Consider the following 27092-nt stretch of genomic DNA (forward strand, 5'->3'; position numbering starts at 1 on the left):
AAGACTGAAAGACATTAGGCCCTAAAAGCCAGAGAGACCCTAGAGCACCTTCCTGTACCCAAAGGGATCCTGCAGGTAGGCTAGAGATGGACTTTTCACAAGGGCATGCAGCAATAGTACAAGGGGGAATGGCTTTCAGCTGAAGAGGGCAGGTTTAGATTGGGTATTAGGAAGAAAACCCTTCCTGTGAGAGGGTGGTAAAGCACTGGAAGAGGTTGCCCAGGGAAGCCATGGATACCCCTTTCTTTCTCCTTTGGACTGTACTCAGTCGATTCCCCATCCTCCCTGTGTCTGTGCTGGGCAGTGCCCCAGCTCATAAGCAGCACCTTGCACTTGGCCGTGTTAAACTCCACGAGGTTCTCACAGGACCATCTCTCAAGCCTAACGTGGTCCCTCAAGGAAAAGGATTTTATTTTGCACTGCTGTACTGCCCTGTAAAAATTGCACTCTGCTGTCTTTTTTCCCAGCAAGTGTTCCTTTTTCTCAACTTCACCAGCGAAAATTCAAACTGTCTTACATTCCAATTTACGATGCCTTCAAATGGTTTTCAGCCTCTAGAGAATACTCAAACAGCAACTGTATATTGGTCTTTCCTCAGGTGATGCCTATCACTGCCCCTTCCTCATAATGTTCCCTGTGCTCTCCAGGCCAGCTTTTTAATTTAATACCTAAAGCAGGCAGTTACCAGAAGAGTTCCTCTAGGGGAACCTAATCTGCAGTAGTTCAGATGCTTTGCTAAGAAAGCTTTTCTGAGGTATCCTTTCAAGGTACTTAAAAAGAAGAAAGAATTGTCTGGAAATTGCATTTTCCCTATTTTTCTTTTAGCTAATTTCAGCTTCTTCTTTGGAGAAAACCATCATTATGAACTCTTGGATACATAAATTATTATTATTTTTCCCAAAAAACCCGTTTAGCATTGAGTCAGTTATGTCTCATTAAATATATATCTTGAAAACAGCTGCAATGCACAACCAGAACTTGTTCTGAATATTTTGCAAAAAGAGTTTTGTTTCTTTCCATGGGCAATTGAAATGGAAATCTTTCTATTGACTGGTCAGGCATTTATAAAATTTGTTAATGATTTTCTTAAGGGACACATTGGTGGTATTGATTTACAGATGAGAAAAGGAAAAGGTTCATTACTGTGTTTAAACACAAGTGCCAAAAAGATGACTGTTAAAGGTACCAGGGGTTGGCTAAACACAGACTCTTCATGACAGGGTTTCTTGTATGTTACTTCTCCCAGAAAGTCAAACTAAATGCTATATGCCCAATTTCCCAAGTGTTTTCATTCACCATGACAACTAGCTAAATGTGACCTTGACTTTTAAATCCATGTGTTGCCATCTGTAGTAAAAGAGAGCTAAAAATGAAAAATTCCTTAGCATTTTTCTCCCAAAGGAAAGATAGAGGTATTATTTGATTTTTCTTCTTTACTTTCACACAGTGTGATAGAAAAATTTTAAATATAAGACAGAAAGAAAAGTGGTGCATCTGTGTTTAAGGCAGAAAAACTCAAATTCAATGTTAAGGCATGTTTTACTAGGGTAGTTATTAGGATTGGTCAAACACTTTCCATTTATTCTGTTTTCCATGGAAAATAGGTTTTCAACAAATTATTTTGTGACTGAAATATTTGTCTTTAATAAAACTTTCTCCACTCCTTCTTTCTTAAGATTCTCAAGTATTGAGTTAGAATCCATTTTCCAAATCAGGTTCATTGCAATTGCTGTCAAAGACTTTTTCATCCCATATGAACCAGGTTTACAGCTAGATGCCACCTGCTGTGGGAAGTCATAGGTACCGCCACATCCAAATTGTCCTCAAAGAGAGGAAAAAGGATAGAAAACACCTTTGGGGTTTGGGCTGCAGGGAACCCCAAAAATAGGTTTTTTTTTCTAACTAGCATTTAATTGGAGAAAGCCAATGAAGAGGAATTTTAAGTACATTAAATAAGGTTGGTAACGTGCCTTTTTTTTTTCCCTAGAGAGCCAACCAGGTAAGTCTTTCTTCCAAAACTGGAAAGCTGAAATCAATTTTCTTCTCCTCCAGAGGGTTAAAACATGTATGTATATTCCCAAAGAATGTCTCAGCCATCAAACATTAGAGATAGGATGTTCTTCAGCTAAAAGTTCTCTAGCTTGCTACAGCAATGATGTTCTCATATAGGTATTCTGAGGTAAACACTCCTCAGTTGCCCATATGGAGGGATCCCATCCTGTATAATACAAAAAAAATGCACATTTCTGACACAAAGTGAAGTGACTCAAGCCAGCCTTGTGTCAAAAGAGGGCTCTGCTATTCCATTGCCCAAATCCGGCCAATTTTAAAGTCTTTGTAAAATGTAGTTTGAAAACTCTCAGTTGAAACTTTTTAAGCTTTTGGTAACTCTGTTTCCAAAGAATATTTTTGCACTTGAGTTGGGTATGTAATTGAAATAGACAGTTTTGGACTGTTTAGGCTATCAAATCCATTTAACCATGTCCGTAAGGATTTCCTGCCAGGACCCAGCAGCATGGAAAAAGAACGTGTTGTATTTTAATGAAAGCTAAAAAAAAAAGGCTTGTACAGCTGAGCAGCAATGAGAGTACTAGAAAGAGATAGTAATAGGAATTAAAGAGGGAAAGAAATTGGTTGGAAAATAATACTGCAAGAGGAATTGAGGCGGGCAAGAGATTTGGACCTAAGGTAACTGGGCCTTCATGGGATGGGGGGTAGATAAGATGAAGGGATAGATGGAGATCTGTGCACATTTCATCACACCATTTCTCTGGGGGACAAGAAAAGATCACAATGCTTCTGAGTCCCACTTGTCTGCAGGCAGGACACAGCTCTTGCACAGCACGTCAGAGCTGCCCATGCTGGATGTGCTCTGGCTTGTGCAGATCCCATAGCAGCAAGCAATTTTCCACACCACAAGTGTTGGTACTTACTGTGATGGCACTAAACCTTCCAGCTCTGGGGACATCCAGCACAGGTTTTGATAGGAAAACAGAAGGGTATTAAATTCCCAAAGTATTTTCTATTTTAAATACCAGCTTGGAAGACTATAATGTTGTAAAGCTAAGCCAAGAATGATTCCAGAAGGCAATTTGCCGGCAAAATTTCTTTTTCTCAAGTACCACTAACTGGCGCTTTGAGTGCACATGCCCATCCTCCTCCAATTCAGTGGGCTCCTGGGGGGATCCAAGGGAAGTCACACTGAGTGACACTGGCCTTCCACCCCACTGAGGTGTTCGGAATTTACCTTTGGAGACACCTTACCTCTCTTCCTTCACAATGCAGGAGCTTGTAAGATAATTGCTAAGTGTAAAGGCATCCAGATGGTCTTGATTCTGCTGTTATCCCACAGGACATCATCTGCACTAGACAGAGAACTTACACTTTTTCTGAGATATAATCAAAATTATTTAACAAAAACACTGCTGTTTGTGGGGTTTCTCAGTTTGCTAAGAGCAAGAGGGAATGGCAAGAAGGGGAAACAAACCTTGTTTTTAAATTTTGGGTTGCTCTAAGGTTTGTGACCATTCAATGAGGAAAAGAATTTTCAGATGGTTACTTATCTTTGGCATGCCTTTCTGGAGGGATGTGGGCAGATTTATAGAGAAAAAAATACTCCCTCTTGGAGATGCAGTAAACAAAGTAACTCATTCTTCAGATAGATAAAGCTCTTCTCAATATGAAGGACTCTCAAAAATATCAGGTCCTGCTTCTTTAAATTATATGGCCAAAATCCATTTGGCCTTTTGACCTAATGTTCCCCCCTAATGAAAGGATGATAGCACTTTCCTGTTGCAATGTGCTCCCATCCTCAGAAACATGCTGTAAAAATAAATTCGTTGTGTTCACAAACCCCTTAGATACAATATTGTGAGTAGAGCCATGAAAATGTTCATGGGGAATTTAATAACTCTGTCTTCAGAGCAGGATATGAATTGTGTATAGTAAATAAGGCCTCTGGGCACAAACATTGTGTAGCTGCTCATTGTTTGAACTCTGCCAATCCTGTGCATTGAATGAAAAGAGAGGAATGGAAAAAAGAGCTGATTTTACCTTTTCTATTTGCCTTAGAAAATTTTACTTTTTATACTTCTCAACTTCTGAGAGCTTTCCTTGCCAGTTCTTGCAAAATTTTAAGATATATTTAACATGCAATTAAAAGATTTTTCTTCAAATCAGCAGGAGGTTTGCTTTGCATGTAGCTCTCAAATTGCTCCTGGCTACATCCATGTTTTGATTCAGATCAGATTTTAGGCAGCTGAAAAGGGTCCATAAATATATTTGTTCTTCAGAGCAGGCCTTTTCACTGCTCCCTCATCTTGTTGTCAAAGAACCTCAGCTGACTTCAGTAAGAAAACTTACTGCTAATAGTGCTAATAAGAAAACCTTATTGTATTTTTTGGCACTGAAAGCAGGCCCACTTCCTCACAGAACTGACTGCAAAATTCAACATAAATCAAATTTTTGAAGAATCTTGGTTTATTCCCAATAAATTTTTTGTTGTTGTTTTTAAAATTATTATATTCCATCTGAAGTTTAACTGACAGGTTTTTGCTTGGAGTGTCCTCTTGTCTCTGAGTTATTGTTACTGTTGTCCTGAAAACAGTGCTGTTCATGATGCAAACTCTCACATGGAATAGGGCACCTGCTCTTCCTAACAGATATCAAGAAATGAAACATACACAGAATGAATCTTTCAAAAGCAGAACTATATAACAAGGTGAAATTTTATTTCATGTCATTTCTTCCTATGTTCTATTTAGACAAAAATCTTTGCAGTCTCCGTATATCTGTCAAACAGATGGTACTGATAAATGAGCTTGGCTATAGTTTGCTTTCACTGGTCTTGTTTGTTTTCCATCTTTTTTTATGTAAGAGTTAAAGGTGTACTTTTGTTTGGTCCCTGAAAAGGTCAGGAGAAGTGTTCTGCAGAAAAAACTAGCTGGTATGATGAGGTGAATTATCTGCCTACCACAAGACAGCCAGCATGACTACGACTGAGCCCTGCCCAGGTAGGGTGCAGAACAACAAAAAAAGTCAGTCAGGTTTTACCTGTTCAATTTTGAAAAGATAGCCTCCTGTAGAAGTTCTTATCTGGGGTATTCAAGTCAATGATTGCAGTTTGGTTTTCTCGAAACAGCTGCATCATGTCATGCATCATCACACATGCACCTCTCTACTGAAAATGGAGGAATTTCTGTTAAACATAAATGCCTGCTTATTATATACCAAGCCTACTAAAGCCAAAGAATATCTTCCTCCCAAAATCCCTTTTTCCCAGTTAGCCATTTCAGACATTTACAGAAATAACCATCTGTAGTACAGATGCTAGAAGTTAAAGATCAAGTGGTAGACTTAATGCTGAATTTCACTTTTATGTTTAGACTTGTATGACCAGGTCTCATTCTCTAGTGGATTTATATGATTCTATTTTCCTTTTAAAAATATATGAGAGAAATGCTCACAGGCCCTTAAATACAGCAGTATGAATACACCACTATAATTAATGCCCTGGTCTACTCCCTCTTTTTCTTTTTTTTTATTTTCAGCGTACAAGTCCTGTGGAGTTTGCAGATTGATTCAATTGCAAAGTTAGATTCCCACTGTGATAGCCGTTTTCAAACCACTGGGCCATTCTGCCTGTCCTGCCAGCCAGGGAACAATGGGTGCTAATTAAAACCCTGCTTAAAAGGTTCCCCTTTACTTCAGCATTGAGGCTTTCAGGGGGCAGACGGGGGAAGGATGCCTTGTTCTGTTTATGCATATGCAAGCACTTAGTGAGCTGGGCGGCCGACTGTGGGTCGAGAAAACACTACAAAAGCCTGGTGCTTATAGGAAAGGGCTGGATTTCAACCTGATAAGGTTAGTTAACAGACTAGACTGAAGAGGGCCCAGCTGTATTTTCTTTCCAAAATTTGAGGCACATTTCAAAATAGGGATCGAGTTTTTTATCATTGGCTTTTACTGATGTGCTCGCGTCTCTCTGTCTTCTTGAATGGGAGTGAACATTTTTCTTAAAGTATAAGGATAGGAAGTGAGAGTTTCTTTTATTTTTACTAATGAGATTAATATTTTAAACAACTGGCTTTCAAGTGAAGTGCTTGTGCCAAAATGTATATTTGGAGTAAAATTGCTTTCTTACATCAAGGGTCTGTTTCTTGAGCCGGTTTTTTTTAAGAGATTTCATTTGACACTTTTGTTGCTCAGTGGTATAACTGAGTTCTAAGAAGTATATAAACCTCTACCATTTTCAAGGAGGAAAAATGAGAAATGAGCTGTACCTTAGAGCTTTATTTGTAAATTAATATATAAAACTGCTCAGTTCCAAAATATGGCAGATAAAGAATCAGTTTCATTATGTCAAGCAATTCAATATGCTTTGGTTTTCAGCAAGAGATGAAAAAGAAAACACAACACTGCAAATAAACTCATCAATAAGCCACACAGGTTTTTGTTTGATGTCATTTGTAACTGACAACTTGATCAATCTTGCATTGAATAGTCCCTTAGAAATACAAGAGAAATAGGAGCAGAATCTGTCTCATTTCTTTTGTTGAATAGCAGTTCACTTGGTGGCATTCACAAACCTGTCCTAGCCTTCTTCAGCTGTTTTTCTTGTATAAAACTATCTCATCCATTGAGGTAGTAGAAAATATTTAATGGGACAAATTGCATGTCATTGATAGTGAATGGTTGAAATGAACAATTCACAGATAACCTCATAGTTTGACAGGTATTATTCTAAATCTTCTTGCTTGTTTCAATCTCTATGAAGAATGAGTGTTTGTGCAGAAATCAGGAATGTCTTTCAAATTAGTCACCCACCAAAAAGACTATTAATTTATTTTTTTTTTACTGTCTGCAAACACTGAATAAGTTGTTAGCTGTATAGCTATTTTAATTAAAGGACTGATAAGACATTTCTCATTTTTATCTTCACAGCCATATGCTGCAATAATTAATATTGCTTAATAGAGCTGCTTGCATGCTGAAGACTGCTTAAAAGACTAGAGATGTCTAGGATCAGGGCATATGGCCTTTGTTGTGAGCCCCATGCACTGAGGAATAAAGACAGTGAAGCCCAACCTCCTACTCTCACTTTGTCACTCCGTGGCTGTTCACACTGTGATTCCTGCTGTGGAGAGAAGACAACTGCTTTTTTTCTCTTTTTTCCCCTTTTTTCTTCTCACTCTTTTTTCTTTTTTTTTTTTTTTTTTAACTTGTTGTTGTTTCCCATAGAACTGGAGAGGGGAATGAGGCTGTTTAAGAGAAACCTGTCTCTGCCCTTACATTTGTCTTTCCCATTTACTCTGCTGGGCAGGCAGAAATGTGAAGGTTCTGAGCAAAGGGGACAGGACCTGACTCAGTGTACCACTCCAGCCACCCTTCTCATGAGCACAGCTAAATCCATATCAATGGAAAAGCAAGGTGCTTATGACAAAACTGCCGTCCCAAGCCCAGATGCACACATTGGTTCGTGGATAGACAGGAGCTTTGCTAAGGCTCTATACCTATACAGATATTCAGCTCAGAAAGAGCTGCCATGCAGCTTCCAAGGTCTGATCCTGTACCCCATGTACCACTCTGGCTCACCAGGATGGGGAGATGGGAACCACCTGAGGAGCCTCTCTCTATAATAAACAGCTACAGCCAGTCTGTAGGGGTATTTGAAGACCTCTTGAACAGGCACCTCAGAGGGTGAAGATAATTTTAGGAACACCTCAGCAAAGGATGTTACTTCCTTATTCACTGGAGCTTTTCCAGGGATTGCTCAACAGTAGGAACTGAAATAATCAAATCATAAAAGCTGTTGCCCAGATCCGCACTAACAAAGAGTGAACAGCATTTTCCCTGGTCACGGGAAAAACGGTGTTGCTGTGGCTACAGGCAAGAATCCAAAAAAGATTAACAAAACCCTGTTAGTGGATAATCCCTGGAAAGGTACTCTAACAGCAGATTTCTCTGCTTTCTGCCAGCATCACCCAGTATTACCTAGCTTCCAGCTTTGATAGCTAAACCTCAAGAAGGTGTTAATTTCAGCTAGACAGCTGGCCAGCGTCACACAAGCTTGCTGAAGGAGATGTAAAATCCATGACTAGGTGCCTTTTGATCTCATCATCTCAGTAACTCATCTTCACATCTGCTCCTGCCTGTGCCACCTCAGGAATGGCTGATGCCAGCTCAGGGCTTCATTTCTCATCAGATAAATAGATCTGAATGGTCTAATTTGCCTCAGCCCATCTATGTCCATTTTCCTAAAGGATCATACCATCTGTTCCTCAGCTGGATGCTGAGGATAGCCAGGAGCAGATAAGATTTTCTCAGAACACGCTGCTGATTTCTCCTGGGAAACAAAGTCAGGGGTCCCTGGGAGACTTTGACAAACTATGCCCTGCTGTGGTAATGGGAAACTGGGCACTGCATCTCCTCTGTCCTGTGGCCTTCACAAGGATACTGGGTGAGATGGTAGCAAGAGAAGGATTCCCACCATTTTCACCCTTGAGCTGTTTCACCTGGTGGGCCCCAGTTGCCAGGGGCATAACTTTGTGTGTTCTGAAGCTGATCTAAGTGTAACAAACACTCCTTCCCTGCTCTCTGCCAGGTATGAACAGGCCCGGTGTAAACCTGAGCAGTCAGCTTCTGGAACAAACCTACAGCGAGAATAAGGTGAGGAGGGGAAAAATATTTCTGATTTTAGGGACACATTTAGTGTGCACATTAAGGCATTTAGTGATTTGGGTGCAGATAATTAATCTTAATTAACCCAGGAACTCACTTCTCAAGACACCTGTAATATATATATTTTTTGGTGAAGATAAAGAAACCATTAGCCTTGAGTAAATCTAGTCTGATCTAAAGGGGATGCTTGAACTTTTGCTGAATGATTGGCAGAATACTTTATTAAAATGCTTCTCATGGGCTTTAATATCTTGAATTCTCACCTTTTTATGGCATTCTCTTACAAATGTTATTGTGTCTCTGATAAGTACATCTGTTTGAATCAGTAGTTTCAAACAGATGTACTTATCAGAGACACAATAACTCACCAAATTCTTTTATTTTCAACAGCTAATTTACACAGCTGCTGAGCTTCAATCTTGAATGAAGTGCACTGGTGCCATGATTAACATCATTCTGTGCCAGTCCGTTTCTTCTTATCCCCCATCCTGTCCATTATGACTGAACTTTAATGCCAACTGTGAGACTGGCAGGTGGGTCACATCCACTCTTGCACAGAACTTGTGCTGTGCAGAGCTGAGTTAGGAAGGATCTTCCATCCCAATTTCTTCTGCCTCTGTCTATCAGTGGGACTGCTAGGAAAGTCCAAGAAGGTGTGGAGCCTGCAAGAAGGTGTAGGCAGCTCTGCAGGAATTCCTACCCCAGTTCTGACAATGCCCATGCTTTACTGTGTGCTCAGGCATAAGCCTTACCCTGGACTAAAAAGCCTTACCCTGGAGCTAAAAAACTTCTGATTTCTGTAGTGCATGTTCTAACCTAGATATCTCTAATTCAGGCAGGTGTGTAGATAACATTTCATTTAACCCAGAGCTTTTCCTCTGATGGAAAAGGAGCTTCTCTTACCAGGAGCTAGATACACTGGATATTATTTGGAATTGGCTTGTATATGTCCTGAGCTTAATCAAAGGCAATTTCATCAGCCTTATTCTGGTAAGTGTAGTCCACAAGAAAGATGACCTGCCCCTGGAGATTCCACACTCTCTGTTCTCAGAGGATCTAAAAGAATTCTTAAGGGTCTATATATCAATGGAAAGTACTTATCATCATTTCACTTTTGGTTGTCAATTTTTACCTGTTGCCACAGAATTATTCATAAAGCCCAGCGGCCAATGTTTTGGTGGGTGATGGTGATGTGCTTGTTTATGTTTCTGATGGCCTTTGAAAGCTTATGTCTGAGTCATTTTAAGAACCCAAGAGCAATCTTAATTTATTCTACAAATTTCTGCAGTAATTCAAAAGAAAAGAGCTTTTGCAGTAGGATAAAACCTGTCATTATTTTGTGGGTTTAAATACTTTTCTCAAAGTATATGTGGATAAAACTTCCAACAAGGAGTGACAGTGGGTGGATGGATATTGATCAAACAGGTGAATAATTGCAATAAATTTAGGCTTACCACACTAATTATAAGCATTATCCTTTCCATATGCTGTGGACAAAATATGTTCAGATAATGTGATACTTAAATTAAATGTGATTTGAATACAGTAATTAGATCCTACTGGGTTTAGTAACAAAATGCAGGTGATGTGCACAAAAAAAAAGTGCAGTGAAATTGTGCAGCTTGCTGACAGTGGAGATTTCACATTCCATACCTTATTCTGAATTGTATTGTTTCCTGCTCTGGGAAGCTGCAGAAATTGTATCATAGAGTGTCTTGATAACCCAAATGCATTTATACATAATGATGAGACAATTGCCGTGCTTGTAATGCCTGCAGAGGTTTGCATAGTGGAAGTTTGCTCAAAAATTACATAAGATTTTACTAAAATATGGAAACATGTTGTCTCAAACCAGTAGCAAGTGCTCAGTCTGAAACAAAACTAACCAGAAAATAACAAAAAAGCTGCTTGCTGTTCCCTGCTAGTGCCAAGGGCCTTAACACTGTGCATGTAGTATATAAATAAACCGCTGTGATCAACACCTGAGAGCTTATAAATGTCTGAAATGTATGGTGACAATTTGCAGAACTTCTGCATTGCTCCCTCATGCCCACTTACAAACTATTTGGATAATCTGGAACCTGTTAGGCAATACCATGCACCATTGTTTGCTGCTCTGCCCTAGGCCTGTGCAGTGCAATAGCAAACACTGCCAGGAATGCTTCAGTTTGTGCTGGGGAGGGCACAGGGCAGCTCTCCCTCCCTGTTTGCAGTGCAAGTGTGCCTGGCAAAGTGAGTTGCAACTGGATCATCTTAGCCACCTGGTAAACCATGTCTGCTCTCAGCTACCAGTCTTACATGTCTTAGTGTTCCCCTGTTTTCACCCAGGTTTGCATTATCCTTTATTCTGTGTGTCTCAGCGTGTGTGCCACTGTGCTTTTATCAGTTGTGGGTCTGTTTGCTGTGGAAAACTAAGTCTGGAAACCTGTATGTGTTGGGCTCAGTTCACCTCTACCATAACACTGTGAGTTCAAGAATACTTGGTGGCCAAATTCCTGTGTAGGTCTTTGTGGCAAGCAGATGGAAATTCCACAGAGGTCTCTGGATCTCGTTCAGAACTGGCCTGAATGATTGTTACTCATCATGTGTGACTGATCATTAAAAGGCTTTTAAGTGTTTCCAAGATGTTCCCCAATTTATCATAAAGTTTGGATGCAGAGGAAAAAATATATATATTCAAGTTCCAATTGAAGAAAAGGAACAACAAATAGAATAAAGTCCTTTTCACCTTCTACATTTCTGTCTCCTTGCTTCTTTCCTCTTTTCCACTTCTGTGCTGTTTCACATCCATCTGCCCCTCACATTTTCCCCTCCATCACTAATTCCTATGCTGTCTAAAATGCCTTTGAGTCCTATTTCAGTTCTGGTGTTCAATAGATGTGAGTCCCATTGATTTATGCCAGGACTGAATTTTGTCCCCATAGCATACCAAATTGCTTCTGCACACACAGGGAATGCCAAATCAGTGTACTGACATACTACTTGGTAACTACTTTATTATTCATTTACATTTGGCACGAAATTCATGCCCTCATTTATGACACTGCCTGAGTCTGGTTTGTTATATAAATTTGATCCTATACAAAGCTGACTGGCTTAGAGGACTGGCAGTGGATACAACACCCATCTCTTGCAAATTATCAGCTCAAATTCTAATCAAGTCATTGAATCAAACCAACCAAAACCCCCTTCTGTGCAATGCTGTTGTAAAAATGAGGTTGGTCTCCTCCTGGTTCCCAGTACACATGTGTCAACACCACAGTTGACTCTAGCACCCTTGCTGGCTACAGAAGCTCCCGAGCCCAGGATTTAAGCAGGCAGGGAGACTGAGCTCTTTGTCCTGGCCTCAGGTCACGGCAGGTTGGTGAACAAGCAAGTCCTACTTCTGCCTCAGCTATAGCTGCCTTCTATTTTCTGGGACTAGCATCCTGGCACCTTCTACAAACATCTTGTTTTCATAAAAAATATTCTACTCTAGTCTGATTGCATAATATATGTGTTTTCTCTCTTTTTAAGAGAAGTGTTAGAGCTAACAGGCCTTTGGTTTGAGCAGGAATTGCAGGATTGTGACCCCTCTGGGATCTTTGTCCTAGATTTCAGCCTTGGCAGGTGGAGCGTTCTGTAACCAGTTGACATTTAGTGGCTAGTTTGTGAGTCAAATATCTTGTTTTATTTTTTCCTTTTTGGTTTGGATGAGTTTGTATGGGTTTCTAAAGTATTTGGGAAAGGCATGAGCTTTGTGGTGCCACTGCACCTTCATCGAGCCAAAGAAGTTGCTTTCCTCATTGAGAAATCTCACTTCAAAAGAAGTTGCGATGTTTTCTAAATTACTGTTTCAGCTGGCTTTTATTTCCAAATGTCTGCATCACTCAGAGAATCTGCGTTTGTCCTGGTTTGTGGTATTTCTGATTTATTTTCCTATTTAGAAGGAATCTTTTCTTTTTTTTTTACATATGTCCACTTTCTTCACACAAAAAACACACACACATACACACACAAAGAATTTGGAGTGACCTCTGGTCTTATTGCAGTTTGAGGAAAGAAAATAAGAATGTAGAAAGATTCTGGATCTCAGCCATTACAATGAAAAACATCTGTTGAAGCCTTTGCAAGCATAAATTTATCTGACCATGGGCATGATTATTGATTAAAATCCACATTCTTTTTTCTAATAAATTTAGCTCTTATAAATTTTCTACTAACTTTTTTCCTAATAAATTATTTCAGCTTCATTTTGTTCCTCAATAAAGAAAGGCAGAAACTTGTTGCATGTTAGTGCTTCTGTAAAGCCGAGGTGGCCGAAGTTTATTCTAGGCACAACCTGATGGTGGTCCAGAGTGCTGGATAATCCCGCAGTGCTGGCTCCTTTCCTCTCTTTCTCACTGTTAAATTACATAAAATAGTTTCCTACTGTTGTGTTTCCATGAAAGCAACCAAACAGAGTCCTGTGAGGTATGCTGAAGTCCCAGATCCGAGCAGCAGCTTCTCTGACTGTGAATGTAAGGGGCAGCGTTAGGCAAATCCGTAAAATTCCTATTTCAAGAGATCCATCATATCTGAGGGCTGCAATGTCTCCAGACTTGCAGGGGCTGCTAATTATGTCCAAGGCTGTCTGGTTATGAATGAGTATTACGCAGTCTTGCTGGGATACTGATCTGTTTTGGGATCCGTGTCAGGGTTAGGACATGCCCGTGCCTGAGTCATAGCAGTGCATCCGGAGAATCGGAAGAGGCCAGACCTGGATGGGTTCCAGCTCCCCTCCTGGACTGGGCAGGGAGTCCTTGGGAGACTCAGAGGTCTGCTTGCCACAGAGGTGTCTGTGCTCTCTCCCAGAGGAATTTTGGAACGTGAAAACACTCTTTCCACTACAGATCCCATCACACAGCTTTCTTCAATGTGGAATTTTTATATAATTACACTGATGAAACTCCTCCCTGTGATTTATTTTCTGGAACCTCTGCAGGTTTAAGAAGGAAAGTGAAATGTAGTGAATGAATGCTCTGTACATTTCTGTTCAAACTAAAAATGTATCTTCTGCAGAAAATCTCCACTTCATGCCCCTGTGTGGTTTTATTTAATCTTCCAAACCCATATCTAATCTAAAGGCATAAATCACTTTCCAAGACTCAGTAAATTCAATGGGTGTGTTAGGCTGCCTCAGAAGGTTAGCTAATGAATTGGGTCATGGACTTAGCAATGTTTGAGAGAAATTGTAAATGATGCCTGTTTTTATTGGAGTGAAGTAACATTTAAGCATAGGTAATACACATGATAAACTTGCAACACTAGCAAACTGAAAAACACATGGGACCCATGCGTGTGCCAATTCAAATATAACTTTATTAAATGCACCTGATTTTAAGCTACCTTTTAGTATTCCATTTAGCAGTTTAATGAGAACCAGTTATAACATACTTGGGGTTTTTTTCTGTGTTCAGAATTCAGCAAGCTACACAGCTAACATGCCTATCCATTCGGGCAGGCAGAATCAGAAAAATACAATGAAGGCCTTTACTGTAAGTAAATGTAGGACATCAATGTGACCTTTTAAACCAACACATCCCTTGCACACTCAGAGAGAACATCTGAAGCAGAAGCTATCAGTGTTTCCTTGAGACCTTTTAGCAAAAAGATTGTATCATGAATTAAAGAGCTCAAGCTGTTGACTACAAGGACTCTGGCATTAGCAGAGAATGGTACTGAGCAGTGTCCATTCTTGCACAAACATCTGCAGCCATTGAAATGGCCACTTGCTCCTGAAGGCAGGGGAGCAGCCTATTATGGACATGTTACAGAGTTCTCTTTCAGCTGCTGTTTGCCTGAAGTGCCAGGTGCAAAAGATGTGCTGTAAAAGAGAAGAGGGTAATGGTCACATCGATTATGAACTGATAATTGCTCACTCACTGTTTCCCTGGTGTTCAGCTGACTGGCTGTTCCAGCAATTATTTTCCTGTTCTTTATTTCCATTAATGGTGTGCCCAATATTGGGGACTGTTTCCCTCTTTTGTAGCTCAAACCCGCTATTGAAATCCTGGAAGTGTAATGTATAGCATTAGCTCTGGTGTGTCTGATTAATGTAATCACAAGCTTGGTTCTGGAAGGAATCCACCCTGTAGTTTACATTAGCTGTTAGATGACCTAAAATTCTCCTCTCTCCCCCATCCATGTGCAAAGTACTGGTTACATGTTTTTACTTTTCTTTTTGTTTATTCTTACAATTTTGCTAAGTCTGGTGAAAGAGATGACTGCCTGCCATTTTCCACATTCTCAGCAACCTTATAGTTCTGAGTTCTGTTTTCAGATGCACGGGGATGATGGGGGTCACAGAGCAGCATACGTCTTTGTTAACTTAGCTGCTGCATCTGTGGCTGCTGATTTATATAGGTTAGAATACAACTGTTCAGAAAGATAGTCACAAAAGCCTGCAAGCAGTTCTTTTTTCTCTTTTTTTCTCTTTTTTTCTCTTTTTTTCTCTTTTTTTTCTCTTTTTTTGCTCTTTTTTTCTCTTTTTTTTTCCTCTTTTTTTCTTCTTTCTTTTTTTTAATGACAATACTTTATCTTTTTTTTTCCGGCTGAGATATTATGGGGAGTGACATCCTTTGTATGAAGTAACCAAACCATTGCTTTTTAAAGATACGAAAATTAAAGCCTTTCAATTTCTTCACTTATTATTTATTTTCTCAAGTAAGAAATCTTGGCTTACATAAGGATTTCAAGATCAAATGCAAGTTGTCTATATTTTATTCAGACTCCAGGAGTGTAGATTCTGGATTGGGTTTTGTTTTGTGGGGTTTAAGTTACACAGAATTAAATTCCATGGCAGCATATACCAGATAGTAAAAGAGGCTAAAAGAAAAAAAAAAAAACCTGCATTTCCCTTTCTCTGAAAGTGAACTATTTGAAGAGGCCAATTATAGAAGTTGAGATCAATATAGCATTAAAAATCAGTTAGGATGAAATGCCAGACGATGACAGATTATCATATGAATTAGATCTTTGCTTGCAGGAACAATTATGACAGCACCTGTTAGAAGCTTACTGTTGTTATTTCAGTAAAGCAGATCTCCTCCTATCAATGAACAAAAATCTCAATAATATGGATTTTTTTTTGAAAATTCTGGAAGATTCTCTACCTGGTAAAGACATCAGGGAGCCATGTAACAGATAAAGTGCCCAGTGAAATCTGGGAGTTTGCAGGTGGGGAGCCATAGATTAAAGTGATCAAATTATTTTTAATAGAATTCTCTAGAATATGAGACTTCTTAGAGTGATCCACAAAGCTGGTGATATTCATGAGCCCAGAGCAGTTTTCTTGATAGTTGCAATAAGGGTTTGAGTGGCAGCAGTTATGTACTACCCTGCAAAGTTTTGAGATAAGGATTAGATTATTCCAGTCAATTATGATACTATACAAATCCCTGACAGTAACTGAAATCAAAAATTATTTCCTCACAAACAGACTAAGAAGAAATAAAAGGCAAGGGTTCTGGGGTTATCGTTTGTGCTGCTTGAAGTGGGAATGTAGAAATTCAGGAATATACAGAATGTATGCTCTGGCCTCCATTGCTGCCAATGTATGTTAATTCTTTTATTTCTAACCTCAGAACAAGGGTTAGCAGATCTGGGGATAACTAATTGTCTAATTCTGTGTTTCAGTGTCATGTAGTTACAAGCAAAATTTGCTGCATGAAATAATTTGTTATTTTTGATGAGCACTGTTAAATCTACTCTGGCCGTGTCAGAATAAAGGATGAGACCATCACAAGCAAAGTAAAAGCAGATCCCTTTTCCACTACAAGCCATCTCAAATACCTGCTGGCTCTGCAGGCAGACACCTCCCTGCCTTGCTGGGATACTGCTTGCTGTGGCTGAGACGCTGGTACTCACTCCTTCCATTTTGAATTGCTGCTTTCTGATGGGAGCTCCTCACAAGCCTGGGAGAAACCAGTCGTCCTTCCACATCCTTCCCATATGCTGCTGTACAGAAATCGCCATGTGCGCTTCCCTGTGAGGAGCAGAGTGTGTACAGGAAATAAGCATAAATCCAAATAAGTACAAATCCTCTCTTGGTGGTTTTTGCACCCAAGCTCGGGGCAGGGTGCACAGTCCTTACCTTGGAGCTGCCAGCGGAGCCAGCGCTGCGGAGCTGGGCTGCATGGCAATGCCACGGCCCGGCCGGCGCTTTGTGCGAGTGCCCTAATTGGGAATGCCAGGTCTCATCCATCCAGCAAAGCGTGCTGAAAGCACTGTAGCCTGCCTGGGCTCAGCACTGTCCTGCCCCATTCCTGGCTCAGAACTGAACTGTAACCACAGCCAGACAGTTTAGGGGACTGCTTGCGGTGAGTACTGTATGTGGCAATACGTGGGAAGAGTTTTAAGCCCCTTGTCATAGTTTCAGAGAATGCATAGGATGTTGTTCTGTGTTCTCTCTCTTTCCTGAACTTTTAACCTCATCCTACCTCTACACATGCTCAAAATGACAGCCACTGAAAAGGGGGGGTGGGGGAATGCTTTCCATTCCTTTCTCTGTTTAAATATGCAAATATACAAATATGCTTAAGCTGGCCATAGGCTTTGGTACTGCTTTCACTCCCCCTCAGTGACTCCACCCTCCCAGTCAAAGTGGTGGTCCCCACAAGTAAAAGGGAGATTATTTCAAGGTAAGGTACGTTATTGCAGGACAGATGCCAAAAGAAAGCAAGAAAGCACTTAGACACTTTTAATGGACAATGGTTTTACTGATGCTCTCAACTTTGAGCTCACATATGGGGTATTATGAGCTGAGTCATCCAAATGCATGTATTCACATTTAAAAAGAAGAAAACATCTTAGGGAGTATAACCCCTTCGTGTTGCTGGAGAAGGATATTCACTTTCCAGTTCACTTCTTGCTGGTTTGTGTGTATTAAAAATGAAAAGTTAAAAATAGTTCTTAACTTTGGCAGAGAGATCAACATCGATGCATATCTGTCAGTGCTGCCCACTTAGCCTGTGGTCCCTCTGCGTAGCTTGACAGAGGGTCAGAGCCATTCTGACAGCTCCACAATGGGAGAAAGATGTGGTGACAGGCAGTGCTGAAGAGCTGAAGATGTCAACAGGATCTCCAAATATCCAAAAGCCTTGAAAACCAGAACTCTGAGCTGCAGAAAGGTAGTAAGTTTGTCTAATGTAGGAAAGGCAGTCTTGCATGAAATGGGTCCTTTAGACAGAATCAGAGGATACCTGGAGATACTGGGGTGACTAAACATTTATGCATCCTATTTATGGACTGCCAGGATACCTGAAAAGGACTGAAGTCACTTTGCAGCCAACTATCAAACTTAACCCATCATATTTTTATAGGGAGTTGTTAAGTGGAAGTAATCTTACACTTCTCTAACAAATCCCATTACAAAAGATTTCTAAATTAATTTTCCTCCCTTTGGGACTTTGCCCCAGGTGTCTGTATCTATGGCCATATGTGATGCATTTCAGCTGGAATAAAATTTCATTTAGCTCACTGCATTTTTTTTTCCCAAAGCACCTCATAGTTCTCAAAGGAAATAACAAAAAGGACAATCAAAATTATTTTATAATTTGCAACAGCATGGGCTATTCTGGTTCAGGCTTGGAATGTATTAATAGATGCTAATCTGGTGTAATAGGTGTGATCTGGTGCCTGCATTTTTGCTGTCTTTATTTGTGCAGTTAAATATACAATTAAGATTTTAGGTAACATGGGCTTAGATTTTCTGCCTTAATACAGATGTGATTATTCACTGAAGTTAACTGTGCACTGACTTTCCAAACTATGTTCAACGACGATGGGGATCATTCAGAATTTTCAGAGTTAAAAATGGGAGGTGCTGGTAAGTTCCTCACATGCCTTGTCATGCCTTCACATGCCTTGTCATGCTTATGGCTCTGTTAGCTGCCTCTGGTACTGGCAGCTGAAAGAAAAGCAGCTAGAAAGGCTTGGCGTGTTGAGGAAACTTAGAAGAAAAGGGTGACATAATTGCTCTCAGGTGTGCACTTAAAAATCCATGGTGTTTTATCTAGAAACTATTATTACTCCAAGGAGCCACTGTGAAATACGAGTTACTCTAGAGGGAACAATGAAAAAAAAGATGTTGCTGCTTCCTGAGCACTCAGACAGTATCTTCAGTTTGCAGCTCCTTGTTGAAACTGAGACTTGTCATGGTTAGAGAACTGGAACAGGAGGTGTGTAAAATCCAGTGAGAACATGATTCCATCCTCATTGCTGCTTCTGATGGTGACAGACCTGAAGGAAGTGGAGTTAGGCACAACATTTCTTAACACCAGCAAGGGGGAAGGCCCTGCTTCCTTTCACAAATCTCCTTCCTTGCCTCCTCTCTGCCACATTCTCCCACCACTTCAATTTGGCAGCATTCTGGCCGAGACAGCTCAGTTTCCCAGGCTGTCAAGAAAGACAGCAAAAACATGGGCATTTCTCGCTGGGTTTTGGGGAGCTAAATCTCTCAGATAATGGACTCTGCCACGAGGCAAGTGTGGGAGGAAGGTGAGAGATGAAGATGGAAAGAGGCAGAGGGCCAGGCTGCAAAGGAACAGAGCAGGAGAGAACATTTGGGAAGTGATGCCAGCCCAGCACTTGAAACTACAGCAGGAATGTGTGCTGGAGGCAGGGAAGGGCCACCACATGATGCTCTGCCCAGCTTCAGTGGCCTGAAAAAAAGAGCCTCTGGGAAATCTGTCACTGTGTTGGGAACATATACTTGAATTATAATGTTTCTTTTTCCCCAAAAAGAGATGAGTAATTTGGATCTGGGACAAAGAAAAAGGAAATTTTGGCTTATCCTACAAACAGGATATGGGTGTTTATTTGAGTCAGGGATATTTCTGTTTTAAAGAACTGTATGATGTGTTGCTTCTTGCTATGCTATGGATTAAGGAAGCCATTCCTAAACTCTTTTTGAAGAGACCATATTCTTCTTTTCACCTCTGACTTAAAGATGGTCTCTGGAAGAAGATTCAAGGAAAAACTTATGAACTGCATACAGAAAAATGTCAGTGTCCAGCTGACCCTCCACAAGTGTGATGCAGATGTTTCAAATCATGTAGGTTCCACTAATGCATATTGGAGAAGTGCAAAGCCACAGACTGAGGGATTGACATCCTTCTTGCCTAGTGAACAAATCTTTAAAATACATGCTGGTATTTCAGTTGCTACTAAAAATGCTTTACTTCTGTTTTTATACCATCAGTCACTCACAAAGTAATTGTGTGGTAGTTCTTGCCAGGCCCTGATGGTTAGCTATTTACAAGCCTTACCTGCAAAGGTAAAATACTGTGATATCCTATGAGTTAAATTTGACAGCTTCAGGCAAATTAGCCTAAAGATCCCTCTCCATAGATCTAGTAGGTGGAAAATCTGACTCTTGCTGGGTTTGCTTTCCCTATAGAGATATTCAGTGAGCAATAGACTTGTGCTGAACAACTCTCAGGTCCTGACATTCAGTACTGACCATGTTGCAATCAGAGGCTTGTACCTATATGAGAGCTGGAGTTGGTATTCTGTACTGATAATGGTGAAGTACTCCTTGCAGCAATCAAGCAGACCAGGTCCTGGTGCCTCACTGCTGCAGTAAGCACCATCCCCCCTCTTAGCAGCAATTTTAAACTTATTTGGTATTCTGCAGCAGCCACCAGCTGTACCGCAGGTGTAGCCTCTGCTGGGATTGTTTAGAGCCCTGCTCCCACTGTCCTAGTAACTTTTCCTGGAGGTAGTTTGCACTGCAGTAGTGTCCACAGAAAGGGAACATCCTCAGCATTTATCTGGATGCCTTTCAGATGGTACAGTGCTGGGAAACCTGAGTGACACTTGAGTGTTTCTGTAACATCTCAGCCCTAAAAGTGACTGAGGGGTTGGTGCAGACACAGCATTGAGAATTCATCTCTTGCTCTCTGCAGCAGACATTAAATGCAATTTAAAGCTGTAGGAAAGCATTAGGAGCACCTTTCCCATTCCCCTGATTTTGCCTTTCTGGTTTAGCCAAGGAAAACAGCTTGGAGGCTGAAGGAAAGAGGAGTCTGAGCAGCTGTTACTGAGACCATGGTATCTTGCTGATTCAGCAAAGAAAAAAAAAACCAAGATACATTCATTTAAATGCATTGTGGTTGAACACCATTTATAGGATTGTAACGTTAAGTTGCGTCACTACGATATTAAAAAACCCCACAGCTGAGATGAAGCTTTGAGGTCAGAGACAAGAGAAGCTCCTACAGCAGTGCTCCTGTGGGGTGAGGTTATTGCCATGTCCTGGCTAAAACTTCCCAGTTGTTCAACAGCCTCACCCCAGTCAGCTGCTCCCTGTCAGCAGGGGCTGGCACTGCTGTTTGCCCGCTCCTCACTCCAGTCATGAACCCATAAAGCAGAAACAGTCTTATGGGTTTCAGGGTCATAAATTTAGTTCATTAAGGTAAGCATAATTGTGTAATTAAATCTTAGCACACCTTAAGAAATCTATGCATTCTAGTGGGTAATTACCAAGGCAAAAATATTCAGCAGCAGGAAAGGGTTAAACTTCAGATCTTCACAGACTTCAGATCTATGGCTCCAAGCCTCATTTGGAAGTGAGTAGAGCTGCAGTGCTCTGCTCAAGCACATGTCCATCAGCCAAACTTCCAGAAGCAGGGAAGTCAGCATTTACAAAAAATATGCCTGATTTTTCTGGGACATGGGATTCACATGCTCCTCTGTAAGTTTTCAATTATTTGGAATGTCCAGCTGCTTCTTTTTGTGATAAATGTTTTCTGACAAGAGCATTGCTGACCCATCCATGGGCAGCTAGCAGCACTTTGAGTGGCTCCTGTTATGATAGATGAAATAGCTAAAGACACTCCTGTATGCAGTTATCTTTTATTGAGCAGCAAGATCCTGGGAAGAGTTAAATAATTCCTCTGATCCAAGAACCTAATTCACTTTGAAATTGAATCAGAAACCTCAAGTGCATGTACTGACTAACCTGTAGGAATGCTCTGCCTAGGATGGATGGCCACTTGGTCTAATAATACTTAATTAACTGCATGGTAGCAAAACTAACTATAGCTGGATTACTTAAAATTTAAAGGGTCCAGTATTTCCCAGACACTTTTTTTTTCCCCTGTGCATAGGTCCTCACTAATTAAGGAAGTCCAGCTTTATAGGTGGAGCAATACCAAAAAAGCACCAATAAAATTTTTAAAGCTCTCTAAAATGTTTTAATACCTTATTTCATGTGGCATATACAGAGTTATGATGGTTCATAAGGTATAAAGTTTTTTATTAGCGGTCCATTGGGGAGACTGCACAACTCAATCACTCTTTTGCAACTCATTTAATGCACATCACCACAGCATTTGACTAGCATACTTAGCACAAATTGAAGTCAGTAAAATATTTGACTCAGCAGCCCATTACATACTTACACAAAGAGAGAGTTAACTGGAAACTAATTTAGGGAATTAGTGGTTGGTTACAAAACACAGCATAAACAGCCCAACTTTTCTCCAGATAAGGCTACATTATTCCCAAAAACCTGTAGGTCTTGCAGTGTTTTTCCAAAAAAAAAGTGTGGTATAAAAATTATAAAATCAAGTGTCTTGTGCTTTAACATCTTTTTATGAAACAAATGGGAAAACTGATAGGGGAGGTATAGGATTCATTTTCTCCCTCTCCTCTCATCTCCTTTTCCCTTTCCCAGTGTTCAGAGAGATTCACTTAAGATAAGTAGGATTGTAAGGTTCTCCTTGCAAAAGCCGATTTCTTTCCATGCTTGACAAAATCTGACACACCCAAGTTGTCAGAGCTCAGTCAGCCAGTCCCCAAAGTGCACAGGGATGGTGACACCACACAGTGCAGTCACTTTTTAGGTGACCATTGCTCTTGATTTCCCTACAGCAGTAGCCAGCAGAGCGTCACAGATGGCACCTATCTGTGTCCAAAAGAGAATAGAGACTGGTCATCCTCTGTTATTTTGTTTGTCACCAGCATCAGGAGATTAATTGTGTTGTCAGCTGAAAATTTCCTTTGAATTACAAAAATCTTGGTTAAAACCCTCCTGTTTATCACAGAACAAACACAGATGGCTATAGTATACTATTTTCTTGTCTTATGATATGGCATACTGACCTTCTGTAAAGAACTTGAAGCTTGTTGTGTGCAGCAGTAGAGAAGAAGAAAAAAAAGCACACAGCAGGAGCAGATTGAAGACCCACATACGCAAGTGTTTGAGAGACAGGGATTTTAATTTAGATCTTCAGACATTTAAGAGTAAAGACTGTTTGATTGTTCTGTTAAGGAGACAAGAATTATTTCTGTCTGTTCCTACTAATATTGGCCTGTACTAGTTGTATTTATGGAAGATATACTTTTCAAGGCGACACGTGGCCAAGAAATGAAAATTTCCTTGGTTGACATTAGAACAAACAAATGATCTCCTGGAACTGTTTTCGTGGATTTCTGAGAAAAGCCTGCTGGTTACATCATTTACCTGAAATCTACTACACCAGCTTAAAAAGTGCCATGTTGTGCAACTTGAAACAGGGACATGAGCAATAGACCAGAGAAATGTAATGATCATTGGGTCTAAAGAAACAGTTTTGCTTTGGCTCCAGTGTTTAATTATTTATACAAAACAATATTCCCTGTAAGAGATTAAACTTGGCAACAAGGAATAAAAATGTTTTATTCCTCTACATCCTTTTGAAAATCTATCTACAACTAGCTGAGGTATATATGTATTGCAGAACTGCAAACAATTCCGCTGCACTGAATATGTTCCATCCACATACAGCTCTGACATGTCAGCTGGGTTGATTGTGTACCTTCCCAGAGCTGCAAGGGAGGTGCAGATCTCCCCTGACATTACTTGATATTTACTAGACTTGAAAAAAGATTGCACATCAATTTAACACATTGTCCATCACAATCCAGAAGAAGGAGGAAGAAACAACCTAACTAATACAGAAAGCTGCAGATATTGAATGAGGCAGGAAAAAGCATGCAAAATAGACAGGGTAAATGAATGAGATTGATAAGAGTCAAAGGACACTGGGATAGCTTATAAATAGAAAAGTGTTTTTTGAAGTGCAATAGCTGTGAACTACACTTAGCTGTGAACGACCCACTGCTGACTAAGAAATAAATAGCTATTGTAACAGATTTCTGTTCTCCATCCCTTAGTAGCTGCACTACAGACAGAATTTTTGTTTTTTTTATAAACAATTATACAATTACTGAATTTAATTATAAAATTACTGAATTTTGTTTGAGAGGCAGGAAATTCTCTTTTTTGAGTTTTTAAAACCTCTTAATAAATGTTATAGACTTTTGGGGGGAACATTCTGGTCTTGTCACTTTTTCTATATTCCCTTTTTCTTTTTTAAAAATATGTATATAAAACCAGATAGATGGTGCCAAAACTGTTAAAACCACATAAAATCTGAGACAAATTACTTCAACCAGAATTATGATAATCTGGGAAACTTCAAAATTCTCTTCAGAATTCTCCCCAACTATATTCTTAAATTTGCATGTGACCCCTGCCTTGTTAAATGGCACCTTAATCTGAGAACTTCTAAGTGCCTTTAATACTTGATCATTGAATCTAAATGTTCTTTTAAATTCTTTTAACTTCCTCCTTAAAAAAACATCAAAGTAAAAAACATATTTCAAACAGCTAGTCCTTTATCAGCTGTTAATAGCTCAGTTCTGCTGTGCATACACAGGCAAAAGTCTCATTGAAATCAATGTCTAAGTTCAGAGACTTCTTTTTCACTGGATGCCTTTTAAGAAGTATGGAATTTCTGTCCCAGAAAAGATATGGCTCAAATTAAATTTCTACAGCAATTGGATTCGAGGCTACAGCCCAGGGATGGGTGGGATATACAATGGGGTGGGTCCATCAAAGACAAATGGTCTGGTAAGCTTAAGAAAACCAGGGTAGATACGGAAGAAAACTGGTGGCAAAGAAGGAAGGCTTGGTGCCATCATGGTGATTTAAAAGCAGAGCAAAAATGGCCCTGGACTCAAGAGTTACAGAAAACTTCTCCGTGTGCAGAAGCAATTGCACATAGTACATGCTCTGGTTTGGCCTGACACCATATGGAAATTCCCACTGAAAGGGGACTGCGACTCCAGCAAGGGAAGTGTTTCCATCTGCTTAGCACAGACTGAGAAGGGACCTCATCCTACGGCCAGCTTTTGGCCCTGAAGATTGACAGGTTCTCATCTCTCTAACTAAAGGTACAAAGAAGCGCCTGGAAACGGGCAAAATAAATTTGCATGCCATCTTTTATATTTACAAGATAGTGACACTAATACAAATACCCATGTTATTGTTAATATATAATACATACCTTTATTATTTTGAAACTTGGGCTTATTGTATAACTTTTCCCAAATTATTCCATTTGGAAACATTGCTTTCATAAAGACCACATTTCATTTTAAGTTCTGCAATGATCAAGTTAAAGGACCACTTGGGAGGGCAGTAAATACTTGCAGCAAGATGGATTAATCAATATCCTTGTGTTCTTCTACAGTAGTGAACTCTGAGGAAACTTTTGCATGTTAGCAACAATATCAGCTATGAATTAGTACAATAGGAACTTCCAAAGCCACTTTATTAGTTTGTTATATGTTTGTCTTTTTGGCTAATATCTGACTGATTGCTTGCCAAAGTTAACTGCAGATAAGGAACGATAAGGAACTACCACACTTCTTCCCTCTGAGAAAACACACAAGTCCTACTCCACTTCATGCAGTTTCCTGAGTTTGAGCAGGTGTTTTCAGGCATGGAAATGGTTGTCCTTGCCTTATTAAGACATTGACATGAATATCCCTGGAGGAGCAAGGAAAAGCTTAAACAATGAAACAAGGCTTGAGGCTGAACACTTTTGTCTCATTTATTTATCTGCTGATGATGTGTGTGCATGTGGTACAAGGGAGATTTAATGAATACTGCAAGTATTCATTACTGCATATGAATCTTGGTATTCACATACAGAAAAATATTTGTATCCTTTTGGTATGAGTTTACTGTAGAATCAGAGGTTAGAAATTAACATTATTCATTGGTGGCAAAAGATACTGACCTCTGTTTAAGAAAACATATGTATCTATTATCATGCTTGAAAGTTCAAAGAACTAAACTCTCTGTGTAGGTCTCATGTCTTCTGTGTCTTTTGTGATACATTTTTGTGCCTGCTATGATGCTTTTGGATGCTCTGTTTTGTCCTCAACCCTCACTACTCATATTGACATAAAACTCTTCTAGGAAAATTCTTCTTCAGATGCCAGTGACTTCTGGCTTAAAAATAACATAACATGACATGACACGACACTACACAACATATATCGTATCATATTGTATTGTATCGTATCGTATCGTATCATATCATATATTCTCACAACCTCTCCAAGCTACTACAATTTAAAGTGCACAAACAATCCCATGTATCACATTTTTCCCAGCTTCCTCTGATCTGAACTCTATGATCTTAGGTGAATTTTCCAACCTTAATGATTCTGTGAATGCAATAAAAATCAGAGAATAAAGCAAAATCAACTAATACATGTCTCCTAAAAGAGCTTACTTGTATTCTTCAAGACGTGTGGAGATGGTATTTTTGTGGCAGTGAGTTTCAGTGGAGCATTACTTCAGCTCAGAAAGCATGAATGTGTCACCTTGCCATTCCACCTCAAGCACCAGCCTCTAGTACTGCTCCCAGTACTAGAGGGGAACTGAGGATCTTTCTTCCTGGTGGCCTTCTCAAAGCTGGCCAGCGCCCTCTTAGTTGTAATGAGCTAAACATAGAGTTCCTTAAGTTTGTCCCTTCAATCTGTTTTCTCTGACCCTTGATTTACTTACTCAACTTTTTCTGTGTATAAATGTTTGTTCTAAAAAGTAACCTTCCATTTACCTGAATTTGACATTAATTATGAGTGAGCAATAATTATGAGTGAGTGTTTTAAACTCAGTGGTTTTGAGTTTTTCAATGTCTGGATTTTGTGAGGATAAAAGAGGCCTGGAACTTATGGTAACATACACTTCTCCTTTTGAAAGGTCTAAAATTTATTTACATGCAGCATCACCGAACTACTATTACCTCTGGTACCAACAGCAATCAAAAATTCACTTAAACAATGGAATACTGAGGGAGAAGCCAAAGTTTTGGATATATATTTACATAAACACACATACAGGCAAAGAATAGCTCCTTTTAAAAGATTCCATGGTACATTTCATATTCACTGAGACAAGACCTTATTTTTTAAAGCATGCATCTGAATGACCCAAACACAGTAATCGTGGATGCGTGTAATTTTTTTTCCCCTCCTTCTGCCCAATCCTAAATTTAAATCATAATGCTGAACTTGTGACGTCACTCTCAATCATTTCCACATGGCTTCAC

At 39.8% G+C, this 27092-nt stretch overlaps 1 protein-coding gene and 1 long non-coding RNA gene across 3 annotated transcripts in view; one reads left to right on the forward strand and one right to left on the reverse strand.

Moving 5' to 3' along the window:
- SULF1 (sulfatase 1) overlaps positions 1 to 27092 on the forward strand; it is a 184772-nt gene that overhangs the window by 19872 nt on the left and 137808 nt on the right. The gene's annotated exons all lie outside the window — the stretch shown is intronic.
- LOC135444485 (uncharacterized) lies at positions 13744 to 16958 on the reverse strand. Of its 2 annotated transcripts, none has more exons than XR_010439224.1 (3): positions 16793 to 16958; positions 16492 to 16684; positions 13744 to 14524 (listed from the first exon to the last, which is right to left on the reverse strand). It is a non-coding gene; the product is annotated as an uncharacterized LOC135444485 (long non-coding RNA). The 2 variants fall into 2 exon arrangements; XR_010439225.1 differs by lacking the exon at positions 13744 to 14524 and adding an exon at positions 15908 to 16037.

This window comes from Zonotrichia leucophrys, chromosome 2 (assembly GCF_028769735.1).
Source record: "Zonotrichia leucophrys gambelii isolate GWCS_2022_RI chromosome 2, RI_Zleu_2.0, whole genome shotgun sequence".
Classification (NCBI taxonomy): Eukaryota; Metazoa; Chordata; class Aves; order Passeriformes; family Passerellidae; genus Zonotrichia; species Zonotrichia leucophrys.